The sequence below is a fragment of the Heterocephalus glaber genome, unplaced genomic scaffold, assembly GCF_053883595.1.
Source record: "Heterocephalus glaber isolate CG9 unplaced genomic scaffold, H.glaber_assembly_v1.0 deba00001104, whole genome shotgun sequence".
Taxonomy (NCBI): Eukaryota; Metazoa; Chordata; class Mammalia; order Rodentia; family Bathyergidae; genus Heterocephalus; species Heterocephalus glaber.
The window spans coordinates 4,216,399-4,237,270 of NW_028258193.1; the positions used below are offsets into that span (position 1 = coordinate 4,216,399).

A 20,872-nucleotide genomic window follows, 5' to 3' on the forward strand; every position below is an offset into this window, starting at 1 on the left:
GCCCTTCCACGGCCCTGTGGCCACTCCTCTCCCTGTGCAGGAGCTCTGAGGCTCCTCTGCCACTTGGCTCTTGACAAATGTCCCCTTCAGCCATTGCAATGTCTCTATTACAAACAGGACTGCAGGCCCAATGCACAGAAACCGCCTTTGTCAGCACCTTCACTCCCAGCAAGAGGTAAAAGCGTAGGAGGGGCAGGAGGCATTGCAGGAAGATGAGATTGCAGCATGCAAGATAAATCATTAGCAAGTGATAGAATTGCAGTCAGTTCTTAATTAACCAGGGCAATTCATATGGGTGACATGGAGAAGGGAGAAAAGCCTAAATTACAATTAAAATGAAATAAACTAACATCAATTACTGCCTGTAAGAATGGCAAACTCTAGTTATGGCAATAGGGACCTAAGGTAAAGTCAGCTCTCCAAAGGGCTCAGAAAAGCAGGGAACTGATCACGATCCAAGTCATGATGTGGTCTAGGAAAAGGAGGTTCCCAGGAGAATAGCCTTGTCAGCAGCCCCTTCTGCCCCCAATCAAAGATATCCCACTGCCCATGGCCCAGAGAAGGGAAGAGGCAGCACACTGAGCACTGAGCAGTCAGTGTCCACATCAGAGGGTGAAGAGGTTGCCCAGGTGACCACATCCTGGACAGCACAGCAGGGTGCAGAAGATGCACAGATACATCTGGGAGCAACAGGAAGCCTGATCTGCTGAGCTGAGCTACAACTCAGCACTGGAGGGTAACATAGGTTCACGTCCTGGCTCAGCCACCTGTCAGTGGGGGACACGAATGGGTTGCTTACCCTCTCTGAGCCACCCCTTCCTATTCTGGAAATTACATTTGCTCTAGCTTTGCTTTGAAGATCAAATAAGATGGGATGTGATCCCACCTAATGAAGCACATAAATTAGCCATTCAAAAGCTCTCCTCTATCCTTCCCTGAGACGTTCAGAGAGAGGGAACAAGACCCCAGTCATGATGAAGGGATTCTGTAATCGCTCAAGACACGGGCCAGGTAGACATGGAGTGGGGGGGGGGGGAGAAAAGCAAGGGCTTCATCCGGGCAAGAGCATGGGTCCTCATGGGGGCTGCCAAAAAGGAGAAGCACAAACAAACTGGGACAGCTTCCTTCACAGGATACCTACTGCCACAGCACAAACTGGTCCCTATTGCATTGTTAAATAATTATTGTGCAGCACTTAGCTGGGAAACTGTCCCTACTCTCTCCTGCCTACCTGTGTTCTTTGTCCTTGGAAGGCAGGTAGACGCTTTCTTGGTAATTTGTGCATCCTACTTTATTTTTGCTTTAGTTCCCACACTTTCAGCTCAGCTCCCCCATACTGGGGACCCCTGGCCTTACCTTAAGGATGCAATTGGATGCCAGGACTTGAGCAAGCCTCAGATATGGTCTTTGAGATATTCTCAGAGGCTTGAGTCTTAAGGAAGTCTTGAGAAGATGGGGTACTCAGCCACAAACCAGAAAAAAATGCCAAGGGTTTGTCTGTTCATATCACATTCCACTTGAGAGTTTACTTATTCAAAATATCACAAAGATTTTTTTAAAATCATTCAATTAACCGATGTAGATAGATGATGGATGGATGGATGGATGGATAGATAGATGATAGATAGATAGATGGCTCAGTGCCCTGAAACATGCTAGGAGCCATGCTCAGCGCTAGAAACAGAGAATGAGCAAAATGCAACAGTTCGGGCATCCTAGTGGTGACCGCGGCCACTCTGATCTTGTGGAAGGGGAAAGAGTATCAGCTCTCAAATGGTGTCACCCACAGACACCATTTGAGATTGGAACCTGGATATCCCTGACTTCTGTGTAGAATGAAACAAATGAAAGCAAAATAATGAGAAGAAGAGAGGAAGTTGAGAGTAATTCAGAATGAAAAAGGACTTTCCTCGGAAGAGACAAAAAGCAACAGAGATAACTCTCAGTGTTGAAGTTCTTAACTCCAGATCATATCACAAGCAAATTGCAACTGTGTAGGTATTGCCTGCAGGAGACACAGCTCATCCAGAAAGATCATGAACTGAGGGTGGAAGGATGGAAACATGCTCCATGAGAGGAGAGGCCAAAAACAAGTGGGAGTAGCTGTCATCCTTTTCTCGGCAACACACAGGACTGTCTCCAAAATAGACCGTGTCTTAGGCAATAAACCACTTTAAATAGATACAAAAGAATTGGAAAAATCTCCCGCATACTATCAGGCCATAGTGGAATTAAGTTAGAAATCAACAACAAAAAGAGCCATAGAAATTATAAAAACACAAAGAGCTTAAATGTTATTAAATAATCAATGGATCACAGAAAAAAAATCAAAGTAAAACAAAGCTCCTAGAATCAAATGGCAATAGAGTACAAGATACCGAACCATATGAGACACAATGAAAGCAGTTCTGAGAATGAAGTTTATAGTTGTGAATGCCCACATTAAAAGAATATAGTAGGGGCTGGGGATTTAGCTTAGTGGTTCTGGTGCCTGCCTCGCAAGCGCAAGGTCCCGAGTTCGATCCCCAGTACCAAAAAAATGAATAGAGTGATCCCAAATAAAAGAACCTAATGATACCTCTCAGGAGCCTAGAAAAAATGTGAGCAATAATAACAAATCCAAATTCAACAGAAAAGAAATTATAAAGATCAAAGCCGAAATTAATAAAATTGAGATGAAATAAATATAAAGGATCCATAAATCAAAGAGTTAGTCCTTGAAAGGATAGGTTGATAAGCCCTTAGCCAAACTTAACCAAAAAAAGAAAGAGAAAACCCATATTAATGCAATTAGATATTAAAAAGGCAAAATCAAAGCCAACAATGCTGAAATCCAGATGATTATAAGAAACATTAGAAACTTACATCCTAATAAGTGGAGCGCCTAGAAGAAATGGAGAAATTCCTAGATCCAGACCCACACGCAGAACCAAAATTGAATCAAGAAGATATAAAAACTCAATAAAGGCAGTAATAAAAAATCTACCAACTAAGAAAAGTCCAGTGGATTCACCACATAACTCTATCAGAACTTCAAGAAAGTTTTTTGTTGTGTTTTGTTTTGTTTTTTTGGTACCAGGGATTGAACTCGGGACCTTCTGCTTGAGAGGCACATGGCAGAACCACTGAGCTAAATCCCCAGCCCTTCAAGAAAGTTTTAATATCAATACACTTCAAACTTTAATGAAATTGAAAGGGAAGGAGTATGGCCAAACTAAATCCAAGAAGCTAGCATTATGCTAATACCAAAACAAACAAGGATATAGCAAAAAAGAGACCACAAGCCAATCTCCTTTATGAACACAGATGCAAAAATCCTCAACAAGATACTGGAAAATCATGCAAGAAATGATTAAGAAGATCATACGTCCTGACTAAGTTGGCTTCATCCCAGGGATGGAAGGATGGTTCAACGTACACAAATCAATAAATGTAATACATCACATGAACAGCAACAGAGACAAAATCACATGGTCATCTCAATAGGTGCAGAAGGAGCCTTTGACAAAACCCATTCAACACAAAAAACCTTGATGAAAACAGGTATAAAAAGATCTTGCTTCAAACTGATACAGCCATTTATGACAAACCCATGGTTAATGTCACACTAAACGGGGAAAACTGAAAACTTTTCCCCTAAAATCAGGAACAAAACAAGGGTTTTCACTCTCACCACTCCTGTTCAATACAGTTTTCCAAATTTTAGCCAGAGCAATCAGGCAAGAGAAAGAAATAAATGAGACATGTATAGGAAAGAAAGAAGACAAACTATCTTTATTTGTGGACAATATCATCGTCTGCATAGAAGACCCAAAAAAAAAAAAAAACTCTACCAAAAGACCCCTAGAACTAATAAATTCAGTGAAGTATCAGGATATAAAACAGACACACAAAACTTAGTAGTATTCCTATACACCAACAGTGAACCCACCAAGCAAGAAAGCAGGAAAACAATCACATTCACAATAGCTTAAAAAATTAAATACCTAGTCATTAACCTAACAAAGGAAGTGAAAAACCTCAATAATGAAAACTACAGTGCTCTAATAAAAAAGACTGAAGAGATGTCAGAAAATAGAAAGATATCCCTTGTTCCTAAATAGGCAGAATCAATATTGTCAAAAATGGACATATTACCAAAAGTGATACATAGATTTAATGCAATCTCGATCAAAACATGAACAGCATCCTTTGTAGAACTATTAAAAACATCCTAAAATTTATGTGGAATCAGAAGAGACTCAGAATAGCAAAAGGCAATCCTAGATAACAAGAGCAAAACAGGAAGCATTGCATTCCAGGATTTCAAATTATCTCACAAAGCTACAGTGATAGAAACAGCTTGGTACTGGTATGAAGGCAGACATGTGAACCAATGGATCAGAACTGAGGATGTAGAAATAGCTCCATGCTCATTCAGCTATCTGATATTTGAGGAAGAGGCCAAAATCACATACTGGGAAAAGATCATCTCTTTAATAAGTGGTGCTGGGAAAACTGGTTATGCACATGCATAAAAATGAGTCTAGACCCATATCCATCACCCTGTACTAAAATTAAATCAAAATGGATCAAAGACCTAGCAATTAGAACAGAAATGATTAATCTACTTGGAAGATAACATAGCTAAAACTCCTAAGGAAATAGGCATAGGCTAGGAGTTTCTGAGCAGAACCCCAATGGCACAAGAAATAGCACTGAAAATCAACAAATGGGATTACATCAAATGGTTAAAAAGTTTCTGCACAGCAAAGGGAATGACCAACAAAATGAAGAGGCAGTCTACAGAATGGGAAAAAATTTGCCCACTACCTGACAAAGGACTAATATCTAGAATATATAAAGAACTCAAAAAAATTGGACCACCCCAAATACAAGACCTAATCAAAAAATGGGCAATTGAAACGTATAGACACTTCCCAGAAGATGGCCCACAAGTGTATGAAAAAATGTTCATTATCTTTGCCCATTAGAGAAAGGCAAAGTAAAACAGCACTGAGATTCCACCTTACTCCAGAAACAATGGTCATCATCAATAAATCAAAGAATGACAAATGCTAGTGAGACTGAGAGCAATAGGAGCCTTCTACACTGTTAGTGCAACCACTATGAAAATCAGTATGAAGATATTAAAACTAGAAATTCCTTTAAACCAGCTCTCAATAGATAGATGGGGGGGGAGATATCACAGCGATACATGCATACTCATGTTTATAGCAGCACAACTCACAATAGCTGCACCATGGAAGTAGCATATATGTCCATCGGCAGAAGAGTGCATAAAGAAAATGTCGTGTATACACACAATTGAGTGCTACTCTGCAGTAAAGAAGGATAAGGTTGAAATAGTTGTAGGAAAATGGCTGCATCTTGAGAACATATGCTAAGTGAAATAAACCAGACACAGAAAGTTACATGTTGCATGGCTTCTCTTACATGAGAAATTCAAAGTATAAATAATTTAAAGACAAAACTAACACAGAGATGATCTGAAATGCGAGGTAGACCTTTTGGAGATGAGAAGAAGATGTAAGGGGGAAGGGAAGGGAATAGGAAATAAAAAGAATTAAGATGTGATATGTATACGCACCAACTCCCCCTAATGTGTGCATTCAACAGGCTTTGCAAGCATGTACTAATGAGAAGTTTTTAATCAAAAAAATAAAATAATTGCAACACACACAGACACATTTACTGTATAGTCCCAAAAGAGTGGAAAGCAAAGAGCCCAACAGAAAGATGCACCCCACGTCCACAGCAGCATGACCCACAAAAGCCAAAAGAAAAAGCAGCCAGGCGCCCACTGAGCCACCATGGAGGAGCCACGCGTGGCTCCCAGGGAACTCTGGTCAGCCTGAGGGGCAGGTGGCCTCACACACAGTGACACAAACGAGCTTTGAAACACCACAAGAGGGACACAAGCCCATCACAAATGGACAGGTACTGTGTGACTCCCAGCACCGAGGGACCTGGACAGGCTCATGTGGACAGAAAGAATGGGTCACTGGGGACTGGGGGAGGTGGTGGGGGACTCACATGCGAAGGGTACAGATGTAAAGCTCTGCAGCTGGCGCCGATGGCTGCACATCCGTGTGAAGATGCTTCACTCCCCTGACTGCCATTCATATGTAGTGAAACTTGTGGTGATGGCAAATGTTGTTTGTATTTTACCACGATTCTCAATACATTTTTTAAAGCGCTGATTCCCTGCCAGGTGTTTGGAAATGTCCTAGGTTTGAGGAACTAGAGGGAGGTAAGATAGATCGTGCCTCAGAGGATTATGCCTCCGGACCTGTAATTCCTGCAGGGCATCTTGTACTGCTGTGCACACAACCCAGCCATTTCCAGCACTACCCAAGTGTTTACATCCTCCTCCAGCAGGCCCGCCTCCGAGAATGTTCCGGCTCATCCTGAAGCGTCAACACTGGGGTAACTTGGAAGGGCCCACTTCACTGATGCCAAATCTTGGAAGTCATGCCGTCCTTACCTTGGCTAGCACACAGCACATTCCAACATCAGAGCACAGATAGATTTCTTATGGCTCCTAACTAAATCACCACAACAAATCTGAATTAGCCACGCGACGTGGGCCTGCTGCTTCTGATTAGAGCCCCTTTCAGCTTATTTGCTGAAGAACAGCAGAAATCGGAAAGTTCTGGTTGCAAGGCATTCCCAGGGACAAGGAGCCTAGCATTTTGTGAGTCTTGGATTCCTAAAATTCTGGTTTCCTTCTTTTCCTAAGCAGACCAGCTCCGCTGACACCAGAGCAGAGGCTGCAACCCGGCAGGCAGGAGGTCAGCAGAGGCCTTCCAAACGCTAAACTGCGAAGCTAGGAAGCTTTGCACCAAGATGAATGACAATCTCCCCAATGAACAAGAAAACTAGTCTCAGTAAATGCAACTAATGCAAAAGCAGCTGTTTATACCCTGGCCTTTATTAAATTAGTAAAAAAGTGGTGACCTCTGTATGTGATTGGAATTTAGAAATATCTCGTTAACAAAGATGACTACCAGTTCCCTCATCCTCTCCTGCTTCCGAGAGTGATCAAAATTCATCCTGGCTCACATCTGTGCGCGTCCTCTTCCGAGGTCCCCCCGGGTTACCAGAGAGGCATCTCTGAGCAGCACGTTCAAGGGCTTTGTCTTCCTGAGAATATTGCTGGCACACAAGAACATGTGGCATGCTCGTACTCGGGAGTATTTAGGGATTCATTAAAAGTACCAGTGGCCTTGGGGACACAGGGAGCCATGCAAGGCCTTGGCAAGCACCAGGCTACCTCTGCATCTGTGCATCTTAGGGTCACCAAGGACCTGTGAGCAAGGATGAGCTGTGAGGGCCTCAGCCCACCCTGGGCAACCATGGGAGAGGCCGTTTTGCATCCTCAGTGGGACAGAGCCTCAGGTCTGCGGCTAGGCATGCGCACTCCTGAGGCCTCCATACTCTGGCTTGAATCTTGGTCTGCTTTATGGGTCAAGATGAAGACACGCTCTGCCAAATAGTTAAGGAGAAAAAAAACACTTCCGTTAACATTGGACTTCAAGATGGCACTGTGGACAATAGCAAAGCCTTAGTTCCTGAGCCCCTTGGCTCTGGCCTCTTGCTCAGGTCTAAGGACAGGTGAGACATGCGGCTAAGGGCAGCCAGGTGGGGTAATAGGACCTTGTGCTGTTGCACAGTGCCAACTATTGACTACAGGCTCTGACCAAAAAATACGATGAATGTTTAAATTAAAAATGTATTACAGTAAAAACCTACCGCCATTAATCCATTAAAAATACTTCTACCATGTCGAACACACTGACCCCATTATTCTTGTCATTTTCTTTTTTTTAATTATTATTATTATTATTTTATTTTCTGGCGCCAAGAGTTGAACTCAGGACCTTGCACTTGCCAGGCAGACACAGTGCCACTGAGCTACACCCTGGCCCTATCCTGGCCATTTCCTAAACCAGTTCTGGGAGTCCTTCCTGGTGAGTGTCTTTCACTGCACTGTGTGGCTGCCTCACTTCAAAATGTTGAACTTTCATGGTCATTTTGACTTCGGCAAAGAGCTCTCAGTCATGCAGGGCCAGATCTGGTGAATAAGGTGGATGAGGACGCACGGTAATGTTTCACAACCCTGCCTTTCTGTTGAATGGTGCTCTGCAGCAGCATTCCTCATATTTTTATCACACACCATAAATACACTCAGGAAAGAAGGCTTCCAAAACTATTGCAAAAAGTGCCAAGGATGAAGGGATGTGTTTTGAGACATGAGGATTAATGCCAATGTGTCTTTTGCTGCAATAAATTCTTTGCAATTTAAGCATTCACTGTATATTTCGATCATCCATTGTTCTTTGGCTGCTGTCTTTTATGTGCTGTTTTAAGTATTATTAGAGAGATTTAGGTTTTTAAAAACAACAATCTATTGTAGAAAGAATACTAGTCTAGCAGCTGCTGAACTGGGTTCCAGCATTTGGTAAATTGTCACCTGACTTATATGTCCTGAGACCTTGTAATAAGCCACATCCATTCAGCATAATGCCTCAACATTCCTTAAAAATCCCCTGAAGAGTGCTCGCTTCGGCAGCACATATACTAAACTTGGAAAGATACAGAGAAGATTAACATGGCCCCTGCTCAAGGATGACACGCAAATTCGTGAAGCTTTCCATATTGGAAAAAAAAAAATCCCCTGAAGAAAGAATTTCATCATGTCTTTTGTACAAACGAGTGGAAGAGGCTTGGAGAAGTTGAGTGACTTCCCGCATAAAGAAATGGGCAACCCAGCCAGCGCCAGCATTCCCTGGAAACCGTCCTTCTGGCCAAGTTCAGGACACATCTCTTTGCCCTTGGGCTGCTTTTTAATCTGTGGCAATACCAGCCTTAGCACCTTGTGCTGCCAGTTTGCATTAGGCAAAGGGAACCTTCCAGGAGAATCCGCTTTGGTCCAGGGGGAGGGAGAGGACAGCATGACATGACTCTGATCTCAAAGAGAAGGCATGGGAAGATGGAGCAAGGTCTATCCCTAAAAAGGTGACTTGGTTCTGACTGGTTCTCCCAGGACAGTGAGTTGTGCCGAGCACCCAGTGAGACTGAGTCACCACCAGATAAAAGCTCCTGTGTAGCTTGACGACATCTGTAGCAGTGTGAATGCTCCTGCTAGCTGACAGTTGGCCAGGCGTTCAGGGATGTCAAGTACCTACCAAGCCAGTGTGCTGGCAGAGGTGCAGGGATAGTCTAGGCTTACCTGACGCCCACGACTGGGGAGATCACATCGTGCTAGGAAGATAAGAGAAGTCGTAGGCATCTCGGTGGAAAGTCCAGCACTTCGGGCCTCCTGACACTCTTCTAAGGTTTTATTCTTTGCTCAAAGAACACATTTCAGGGAGAATGAGATAATGTCCCAAGAGAGGGGATGTTCTCCCATCCTGGAGTGCACTGTGAGCCCCACGACCAGCATCCTGTAGGAATGAGGCACCCACTTAGCTCCTCAGAGTCTGGCGATCTGGGGAGTCCCAGGCATTGATGCCGCAGGGAGAGTCATGTTCTCCCAGCAGAGCTTCCACCACAAGCCCTGCAGTGGAAGTAAGGACGTTTCCCACTGACAAACAATAGAAAACCCTGCTCAGATTGGATTGAACAAAAATGAAATCTCACTGACACAAATGATGGAATGAAATGAAGGACAGGGGTGTCAGGTGGGGATTGATCTAGACTCAACATAATCAGCAATGTCAACAAATGTCTGCTTCCTGCCGTGCTCTGCTTCTTCTACAGTGCAGTGAGACCTAGTGGTCTCCACCTGCCTCCGCCTACCAGGAAAGCATCATTTTCCAATGTTCCCAGTGAATGCCCAAGGTTTACTTTGATTATTCAGGTTGGACTCACACCCACCCCTAACTAATGACCAAAGGCTGGCAGGTGCCAACTGTTTAGTACAGTCATATGGTTTATCCCTTAAGCAGTAGGTAGAGTCAGAGTCTCTGAAATCTTATTGCTCCTCAATCAGAAATTATATCAACTATGAAGAAAGAGCATGAAAGGAAGAGATACTGACAAGGTAATCAACAAAGTGCACTATAAATACTAATGTTACCTGACTCATCCATAAACAATCAAGAACATTTGGTTTATGAAACATTTAATGGTAAAGAGCTATAAACTCAATGTATCTTAACCAGAAGTCTGAAATAATTAATGAATTTAATTAAAGAACTGAAAAGTCTCTTCAGCTATAGTAATAAAGGCTAAATACCCTCTCTTGAAAAGATAGATCTATGAATTCATTATTCTCTTTAAAACTCTTTTGCTTAGATCAAGTCACTATTGCTAATTAATATTTATTTCCTGGGCATGGGGTACAGTTAAACTCTTCATGGAAACCAAAGATGTTATAGGAATCACAAGCAACCAAGATTTTCAGCTCAATCTTTGTGCTTCTAAAGGCCCTGCTTGCTCATTCAAATGAGTATGTTTTCTCCATTCTCTAAAGAAATTACAATCATCTTATTTGAATATAGTTAATAAAAAGACCCCCTCTGGACGAGGGACACTCAGCGGGCTCGCAATTCAGCCCAGCAGTGGCACTTTCTGTTGTCTGTCGGTTTCTCCTGGGCCATCTTTCATAGGGCTGGGAACTCCCGCAGCTACTCCTGTGGCCAAGAACTTAGGAGGTGTCCATACTTCTCAGAAGCTTATTTAGACAAAAGGAAGGGTCTAAAAGTGAAGAGAAACTGTGACTCTAGTAAGGGGCTTCCTCAAGGGCAGCAGTAAGTATGTATTCTGTGACACTATAAGCCATGTCCAGTCCTCCTGGCCAGGCTGATGTGGGGCCTGACCACCACTGGAGCAGTCCAGGGCCAAAGCCTCTGACCATCTGTGAGGGCACCTGGAGAAATCTTGCTTCTTCCCTACTCCTGATTCTTATGCACCCAAACATACATGTGATCCATGTGCTGTGATGAGAAATGCTGAGTGTTAGGGTTTATATCTGGAGTCCCCCTAAAGCTTCACGTGTTCACTCATACATGGGGTTTGGGGGAGATGGTTGGATCATGGGAGTATGATACTGAGCAGTGAATTAGTCCTCTGATGAGTTCACAGCTAAATGTGTTGTTGAGAGGTGAGGGCTGGTTGAAGGAGTCAGGTCACTGGGGGCGTGGCCTGGAAAGGTCCATCTCCCTCCTTCTCCCTTGACTCCTCTCTCAGCTTCCTGCCTGCCATTCCATGAGCTGTTTCCCCTCTGCCATGCCACCCTGCCTTGGAGCCAGCTGAGACCATGGACCGAAACCTCTACAAACTGTAAGCCAAGATAAACCTCCCCTTTAAGCTGTGGGTGCTAGGTATTGCATCCTAGTGATTAGAAAATGACTAAGATGCTGAGCTGGACATCAACCCGCCTGGTATTACGGTGAAGCCAGTCACAGCTGGGCCCAGCATGGGACTGCGAGGGTCATGTATCTGCCTGGCTTGTGGAGAGGAGCCCCAGGCCCCTTGCCTGCTCCCTGCAGTACCCTAATCCCTGCTCCTCAAGCTGGCTTGGTGCCCTCCTCAGGCTGTCTCTCTCCTTCTCTCTAGCATTTCTCCTGTGTGCCTTGCATACACAATGTGCGGTGCTCGGTGATCAGTGCCCTGTTAAACCCAGGTTCGTTCACCTTGACCCCATACAGGATCCGAAATCCAGAGCCTCAGTTCTTAAGTTAAAAGAATTTTAACACATGTACATACATGTGTGTGTGTTTGTGAGGAATATTATGAGACATGAGGAAATACAGGTTATACATAAACTCATGGCTCTCTCGGTATTTTCCAAATAGTGCTCATTTGATTCTGTAACTAGGTCTATTTAGGACCTAGGTCCCATCATAACCCTTCACGGAAGCCACAGCAAACGAAGCAGGATGTACAAGGCCACTCGGCAGTGACTCCGTGGAATAGTCTACACCCTAGCTGCACAGTGCTGCCTACGGGCCTGGAGTATGAGTTGAAAAGAGAACCAGAAAAAATTTGTTATATAAACTGCATATTTACTGATATCAAATTACCTCATGGTTGTGAAAGGAAATGTATTATATATTAAGAATGCAATTTAGAGGTTATGTCTTTGAGTTGGATGTTTGAAGTTACCAGTTTCTTAGGCGACATATGAAAGCAACTTGAATAACCCAATGTCATGTAACCTTTCAGAACAAGTTTCTCTGTGGTTTTATCATAGTTGCTTTTTTCTCTCCATGAATACAGCGAGGCCTTCAAAATAAACTGCTCTCAAATAAGCTGTGCAGTATTTTGTATTCTGATCTTTGAAGAAATCTTTACCCTACTCTGTGATGTATCTAAAGGTACAGAATATTGTAAAATAAGAGAGGACTTGTGCTACACTTCAAGGAGATGTAAGACGGGAGAACTGTTTGCATAAAAACATCAAAACAAGGTGGAAACGCACCACAATGCTATTTCAAAGCAGTCATCAAAATAGTCAAGCTAGAATCAGACTGGAACCAGTGATTCTTTTTTCAATATCACCTTGTGTGCCCTGCCCATGCTAAACAGCAATGATAGACACTGTGCTTGCAAAGGCAATGGGAAGAAAGAATTCGAGTCCTTACCTGGAAACCTCAGAGTTTAATGCGTGTTCTGGGATTGAAGGTCGTGTGCAGAATAACTCGATTATCTGTTTGCCTCAGATATTTACCTTTGCTATTCTTAGGAGTTGTGGCCTTTGCACAAGGAACTGAACCTCTTTAAATTTCAGTTTCCTCATCTGCAAGGTTGTACAAGTCCCTATGTCACAGTCTGTATTGGGGACTGAGGTAACGGAAGTGAAATGTCATCGTGTTTCCAGGGAGGCTGCTGGGGGTGGTGGGCAGGGAAGGCGGGATTCCTGCTGTGAAGATGTCTCTGTCACTTCCCACCGAGAAGCCCTTCCTCAGACTTCAGCCCTAAGTCTCAGCTACTTCCTCTGGGAAACAGAACAGCAATAACCTTTGTGAGGTTATAATGGAGGTTATAAAAACTCATGCCTGCAAATTACACTGGCACTGTACCATCATTAAGAAAAAACAATATACATTAGTTTGTTATTACCTTTGTCATTATTACCATAGTTACTGATTTTGCATTACAAATTAACACAAGTTATTGTTTACTTTTCAGCTTTCAATGGCTACTAAATCTCATTTATTTCTTCCCCTTTCTCTCTCTCTTGATCAATAGTCTCCATCCTGAGATTCTCTCTTATCTGAATGCTTAAACTTGAATGCGGTTTGTGAAATTAGCCATCCAGAACTCGCCTCGGTTCCAATCTTAAGTGTCCCCCAGGGCCCGGCTTGCTACCATCCTGGGACGTGTCCTCCAGGGGAATGGTGCAACCTGGGCTGACCTCCTGTTCCCCACGTTCTGGCCGGGAGAAGAATGGTTGTCCATGTGCTCCCATCACACTGCGCTGCTCACCACAGACACCAAAGCCACAGAGCCAACCAACCTTGGCCCGAAGCTCCATACTGGGGTTGGAACAAACCTTTCCTCTTTGTAAGCTGATTTTATCTCAGGTGTCTGTTACAGTCACATAATGCTGACTAACACCGATGATGCCGGGTCACTCGGGAAGAGGAGTGTGTTGGCCTCCTTTGGAGTTAGACTGGAGTCACAGGCCTGGGTTCATGCTGTAGACTGGATGAAAGTGAGATGCACCATTTCCAGCCTGACATAGACCCCGAGAAGACCCCCACATGTCTGCAGCCTAGTGGAGGAGGTGACCGAGCAAGCGGGAGGACCTGGGGCCCTGAGTCACAGCCTGCAGGAAGGTGCTCAGGAGCCTGTCCAGTCTGTCCCGGGCTGCAGTGTGAACCAGAAATAAATGTTCATTGGGCCGAAGCACTTAAACTTCTGGATTTACTTTTATGGGCTCTTACCCAACTGTAATAAAATTGATAAAAAGGCAGAACAAAAAGTATGCATGAGTATCAAGATAAGATGGAAGAAAGATCAGAGAAGGAAAAAGAAAGGGGCAGAAGAAGCCCCAGGAAGCATGAGCGATGGCACAGGAAAGGATAGCACCCTGCCCAGACAGAGTGCTGACCACGAGACCAAGGGAATCAGTTAATGAATTCATGACATTAAGCCTTATCTCATGAGATCCAGACTGAGTACTGACTTTTAGAAATAAAACGAAAACTGGGAAAAATGCAGAAGAGTACTAGGCTGCCATGCAGAGCTCGAGGGCCCCTGGGGCCACCTTGCCCACCTGTGCTCCCCAGCTGTAGAAAGAGAGCTTGGAGCTGCAGAGCCGCCCCCTGCAGACCAATGCCAAGTGCAGTGTATATGGCCAAGCAGGGAGCGGAACCAGGAACTCCTCCACCAAGCAACACCTTCCCATCAGCTGCTGCTACAGGGAAAACACAACCCCAACTGCTACCTGAGTTCCATCAGCCTTTTCCATCCAGTCATCCTCAATGAGATTTCATGTAGACTCTGTCCTAATGGACAGTTCACAAATACGGTATTTGTGGAGAAAGATTTTCTTTAATTACACACGGTGAGGATATTTGCTCAACTTGTAAATGCCCAAGAAATAAACTTCTCGATGAAATTTCCCCAGAGACCACACACATAATAACATCATTGGCTTCAGCTAGCACTAATCAGTATTAATGCCTTCAATCGCTGCAGTCAATCATGATTTCAGAAAATCACAAAAGTTACTTTGCCTTCTGGCGACAGAGGCATAAGGAGAGAAGTGTCCTCCTGTAGGATCTGGCACCCAAGCCCCCTGTCTCCTCAGTGACCTTCCCAAGAATGAATGTGTCTCCCGGGAGGCTGCTGTCCACTCACTAGCCAGCTAGCCATTAGCTCTTCGCAAGTATTGATCTACATGCAGCATTTACAGTTCCAAGCAAGACTTAAATGCAGCTTTGGAAGGTATCTCAAGGTGCGCCTTGGAAATTGTGACTTTTGAAAGGTTGCCTGAGGCCATAACAACAGGACCAGCACATTTTGTGTCCTCTCTTTTCAAGAGACATGTGCTTTATTGTCTCAGCAACAGTATCCCAGAGAGCCTCACACATCTGAGAGAGAAATTTCCACATAACAAACAATTTTCAACCATGATCTGTACAAATTGACACATTTCTCTCTGCTCTGAACTCCTTCTCTCTCCATCCAGATATGTTAAGTGAACTGACATTAGAAGTGAAAAATAAATTAAATTAGATTTGCCTTTCCCCTTCAGGGAATAGCGCCATAAATAAAATGCGGTGAACCCAACTGTGTCGCATTAGAACATGGGAAAAAATATTGCAATCAGCCACCTGTTAAGCAAAATGGTTTGTTCTCACTAAGTGCTACCTGTCATCGGAATTACTTTAGTACTACAATGTTATATCATTCCATAATTGCATTCACCGCCTTGTGCCATGGTACCAAATAGGTAAATATAAAGCATAGCCTGCTTCCACATGTGAAGATTTCCCATTACCTTATAATTCCTTCTGGTACTGTTATTAGGATTGGGCAGTTGTTATTGTCTTCTCATTTATACGTGAGAAAAGAGAAGCATAAAGGAGAGGAGGCCTGTCCACCGCGCTAATGGACCCAACAGCCAGGCTTGGACATCTGGGAGCCAACGAAGGCCGGACCAGATGGCCTGGCTCCTGGTCGGCCACAAAGCCTGGGAAGGGCCAGCAGGAGGTGCAGGGATGGTGGCCAACAGGTAGGAGAGTGCAGCTGGGCAGGGAAGGGACTTCTCGTGTTCTGTAGCAGCGCAGAAGGAAAACAATGGAAGACAAGCATTATTTGAATATTTCACGGTAGCTAGTAAAGAGGAATTTGGAACTCCTGATGTATGGGTATAAAAACTGGGTTTTTGCCAATCCCCAACAGGCTGGTCTCAGCCAATTACAAGCACCCAAAGCACTATGCTAGGCCCAAATAAGGGCATCACAGAGCTCCAGCCAATCAGTGGATTTCTCTACTTGGCTTCCATCTTCAGCCTATAAAAGTTGGATGCCCGAGCTACTGGGAGGAGCTCTCTGAACCTCTCCTTGTCTTGACTGCTGCCCTCTTCATGACTCATTCTGTACTCAAATAAACTCTGCTAAATTTAATTTGTCTAACACTTCATTTAACATGATAAATTCCGAAATCCTGAAATGGGCCCCAGAACCCTGCAGGATGCCAGCCCTGCCTGCCTCTCCTGTCCATGATGAGCGTTGCTTATTTTCCCTTCCCTGCCCAAGGTGTGGGTCGCACACCAGGCCACACCCTCACCTGGACGAGCACCTTCCCCTCACTTTGTGACTCACTCATCCCCAGAGAAGCCTCCCTGCATTCCACTTTCCTGCTCTCTCTATGACCACACACTTCTTCACGGTGCTCACCACCGCGTGTGCACATGTGTGTTTGTGTGGCGTGTGCCAGCCACACATGAATTCTACAACCTGCCTGCCATGGGCACCAAGAACTACTTGGTGCTGCACGACAATGCAACCCAGTCTAACACAGACAATGGGAGGGAAGAGAGAACTTAACATTGGATTCTCTTAAAGAACTTTTTAAAAATAGTTTATAACGAGGCTGGGGATTTAGCTCAGTGGTGCCACTGCCTGCCTCCCAAGCACAAGGTCCCGAGTTTGATCCTCGGTACCAAAAAAAAAGGAGTTTATATTTGTGTTTTTCTGTAACTTAGATTTTAATTCTTCAAGACTAGATATCACCCAAAGCAGAAGAAAAGAATGCTTCTTGTAATGTTTGTGTTTTGTGAGATCTGAAATGGTACAGGGTCCAAAACAACTTCTGATTTCATTTTGTGTTCAATCCACTCAGAGTTCATTCATAAAACACCACATGTCTCTGGTCACTCACTGAATAGTTGTGCACAGCAAACACTTTACTAGAAGGAAAGTTAATGCTGGAAAACTACCATGACAGGAAAAACATATTACAACAAGTATCCTCAGCTGCTTCCCTCCTCTCTCCTCTGACCCTGGGCCCGTTGTCTTCTGCCTCAGTTTTCCCAGGCTGCATCACAGTTAGTGATGAGTTTTCTCAGCCAGCTCCTTCCCCGAGCTTTTTGGTTGAATTGTCTTTTCAAAGGTAAACATCTCTAAAGCAAGATAAACGAAAACCCAAGAAACACACGCCTGGCATTGGTCAGAGTCTGAGAAGGGTGAGGAAGTTTTGAAAAGGAGACAGAGCCCAGAAGCATGTGCCAGGCTGTGCTGAGTGGAGCTGGGGACAAACAAGAAGAGATCTAGCTGACAGTTGGCTTTTTATTACAAGCTGAACACTTTGGGCTCTTTTCAAGAGACAACATAAAGCTTTAAAATTATTGGAGGCTCCATCTAGGCCTTTGAAGCTGTACCCAGTATCAGCCTAGCTACTATAAATCGAGCTGCTGTAAACCTAGGTATCCATGTGTCCCTGTAAGATGATGGTTCTAACTCTTTTGTGAAGATACCTAGAAGTTGTATAGCTGGGTCAAAAGGAATTTGTATTTTTAATTTTTTGAGGAATCACCACATTGATTTCCGTAGTGGTTGTACTAGTTTACACCTCCACCAACAATGTACCTCAACTCCCTTTTCTCCACATCCTTCTCAACATTTGTTATTAGTGGATTTCTTGATGATAGCCATTCTTTCTGGGGTAAAATGATAACTCTGTGTAGTTTTAATTTGCATTTCTCTGCGGTCCAGTGATGACGAGGACTTTTTCATGTATTTATTGGCCATCCGCCCTTCCAGGAAGTGTCTATTCATTTCAGTTGCCCATTTTTTTATTGTGTTGTTTATTTGGAGGAGTCTGATTTTTTAATTCTTTATATATTCTTAGTGTTAGTTCTCTGTTCGTGGAATAGCTGGCAAAAAAAAAAAAATCCCAAGTTCTGTAGGTTACCTCTTCTCGCTATTGGTTGTTTCCTTTGCTGTGAAGAAGCTTTTTAATTTGATATGATCCCATTTATGGATTCCCAGTATTATTTATTGTGCAATTGGTGTTCTGTTCAGAAATTCCTTGCCTATACCTATGTTTTCAAGAGTTGTACCTATTTTATCACCTAGGAGATTAAGTGTTTTGTCTTAACATTTAGATCTCTGGTGCATTTTGATTTTACGTGGTGAGATGTATGGGTCTAGACTCAATCTTCTGCATGTAAATATCCAATTTTCCCAACACCATGTATTAAAGAGACCGTCTTTCCTCTAGTGCATGTTTTTGGTTCCTTTGTCAAAGATCAAATAGCTGTGTGTGCCTGGGGTTGTTTCTGCTTCTTCTATTCTGCTCCATTGATCCACATGCCTGTTTTTATGCCAGTACCATGCTGTTTGAATCACTGTAGCTTTATAGTATAACTTCAAGTCTGGGAATGTGATGACACCTACTTTACTTTTGTTACCCAGGATTGCTTTTGCTACTGATTCCATATACATTTTAGGACTGTTTTCTTTAGTTCTGTGAGAAATAGCATTGGTATTTTGATTGGGATTACATTAAATCTATAGATCACCTTTAGAAATATAGCCATTTTGATTATGTTGACTCTGCCTATGAGGAATGGGGAATAATTTTTCCATTTTTGATATCTTCCTCGATTTCCTTTTTTCAGTCTGATGTAATTTTATTGTAGAAGTCTTTCCCTTCCTTAGGTTAACACCTAAGTATATAAATTTTTGATGCTGTTGTGAATGGTATTGTTTTCCTAATTTCTTTTTCAGTGAGTTCATTATTAGTGTACAGGAATGATATTGACTTTTTGTGCATTTATTTTGTATCCTGCTACACTACTAAATCTGGTTAGCAATTCTAGGAGTCTTTTGGTGGAGTTCTTTGGGTCTTGTAAGTACAAAGATCATGTCATCTGCAAATATTGATATTTTGACTTTGTCCTTTTTTGTATATATCCCTTTTATTTCTTTCTCTTGCCTGAATGCTCTAACATTTTGAGGACTGTATTGAACAGGAGTGGTGATAATGGACATCCTGTCCTGTTCCTGATTTTAAAGAGAAGCCTTTCAGCTTTTGCCTATTCAATATGATGTTGGCAGCAGGTTGGTCATAAAGGGCTTTTGTCTTATTAAGATAAAGATCATACCTATTTTCTTCTGGGATTTTTTTCATGAATGGATGTTGGATTTTGTCAAAGGCTTTTTCTGCACCTATGAGATGATCATGTGATTTTTGTCCTTGCTTCTTTTGATGTGATGCATTACATTTATTGATTTGTGTGTGTTGAATCATCCTTTCATCCCTAGGATGAAGCTCTCTTTGTCACGGTGTGTGAACTTTTTGATGATTTGTCAAATTCTATTTGCCAAATCTTGATCAGAATTTTTGAATTTATGTTCATTAGAGAAATTAGTCTATAGTTCCCTTTCTTGGCTGCATCCTTGTCTGCTTTTGGAATCAGGATTATATTACTTTCCAAGAATGATTTTGGAAATACTCCTTCCCTCTCAATTTCACTAAAAAGTTTGAGAAGTACTGTTGTTAGATCCTCCCTGCAGTTCTTGTAGAATTCAGCTGTGAATCCATCAGGTCCTGCACTTTTCTTAGTAGTTTTTTTTTTAACTGCTTCAATTTCATTGCCTGTTATTATATTGTTCAAGATTTTCAAGTCCTCTTGGTTCAGTTCACAATTCATATGTATCTAGAATCTCTCCATTTCTTTGGAATTCTCCAATTTTTTGGCATATATGTTTATGAAGTAGTTGCTAATAATATTCTGGATTTCAGCAATGTTCATTGTGATTTTACTGTTTTCACTTCTAATTGTGTCTTTTCTTTCCTTTTTCCTTTTTATGTGGTAAGATTGACTCAGGGTTTGTCTATTTTATTTATTCTTTCAAAGAACCAGCTCTTTTATTCATTGAGTGTTTGTACTTTTTTAGTCTCCATTTCATTAACTTCTACTCTGATCTTTACAACTTCTTTCCTTGTACTAGCTCTGGGTTTGGATTGTTCTTGTCTTTCTATGACTTTGCAATACATCATTAGGTTATTTATTTGGGCTCATTCTATTTTTTTGATCTGGGTATTCACTGCTATAAATTTCCCTCATAAGACTGTTATTATTGTGTCCCAGAAGTTCCAGTATATTTACTGGCATTATCATTTAATTCTAGGAATTGTCTTATTTCTTCTTATTTCTTCCTTAATTTCTTCTTTGACCCATTGATTATTCAAGAGGATGTTGTTTAATTTCCATGTGTTTGCATAGTTTCTGTGGTTTCTTTTGCTATTGATGTCTAGTTTCATTGCGTTGTGAAGTGATAACATTCATGGTAAAATTCTTACTATTTTACATTGGCTTAGGCATGCTTTATTGATCTACGGTATGTGGTCTATTGGAGAAAGTATCACTTGTAGCCAAAAAGAAAGTGTATTCATTGTTAGGTGGAACAGTTTGTATACATCAATTATGCCCATTTGTTCAAAAGTTTGGTTCAATTCTGATACCTTCTTAAAGACTTTTTGTTTACTTGATCTGCTTATTTGTGATAGTCCCCCACTATAATTGTATTGATATTTATATGATCTTTTACACCCATTAGAGTTTATTTCATGAAGTTTATTGCACAGGTTTGGTGCATATATATTTGTAATTGTTATTCTTTCCTGTTGAATACTTCCATTATCCAATATGTAATGTCCTCCTTTGCCTCTTTTATCAGTTTCAGCTTGAAATCCACTGCATCTGAAAATAATATAACTATTCCTGCTGGTTTTCAAGTTCACATTGCATGTAATATCATTTTCAATCCTTTGATTTTTAGTCTATGAATTTTTTTCAATAACTTTGTTATCAAACACACACACATATAAAAATTAAAACCATTCAAAGAAGAACAATGCAAGGGGAAAAAACTACAATAATATTCAAATACAGTAGAAC

At 42.3% G+C, this 20,872-nt stretch overlaps 1 non-coding gene across 1 annotated transcript; it reads left to right on the forward strand.

Annotated features, from left to right (window-relative positions):
- Nucleotides 1-8,559: 8,559 nt before the first annotated feature.
- On the forward strand, nucleotides 8,560-8,666 carry LOC147828402 (U6 spliceosomal RNA). Its single transcript, XR_015450889.1, has one exon. It is a non-coding gene; the product is annotated as a U6 spliceosomal RNA (small nuclear RNA).
- Nucleotides 8,667-20,872: the final 12,206 nt, after the last annotated feature.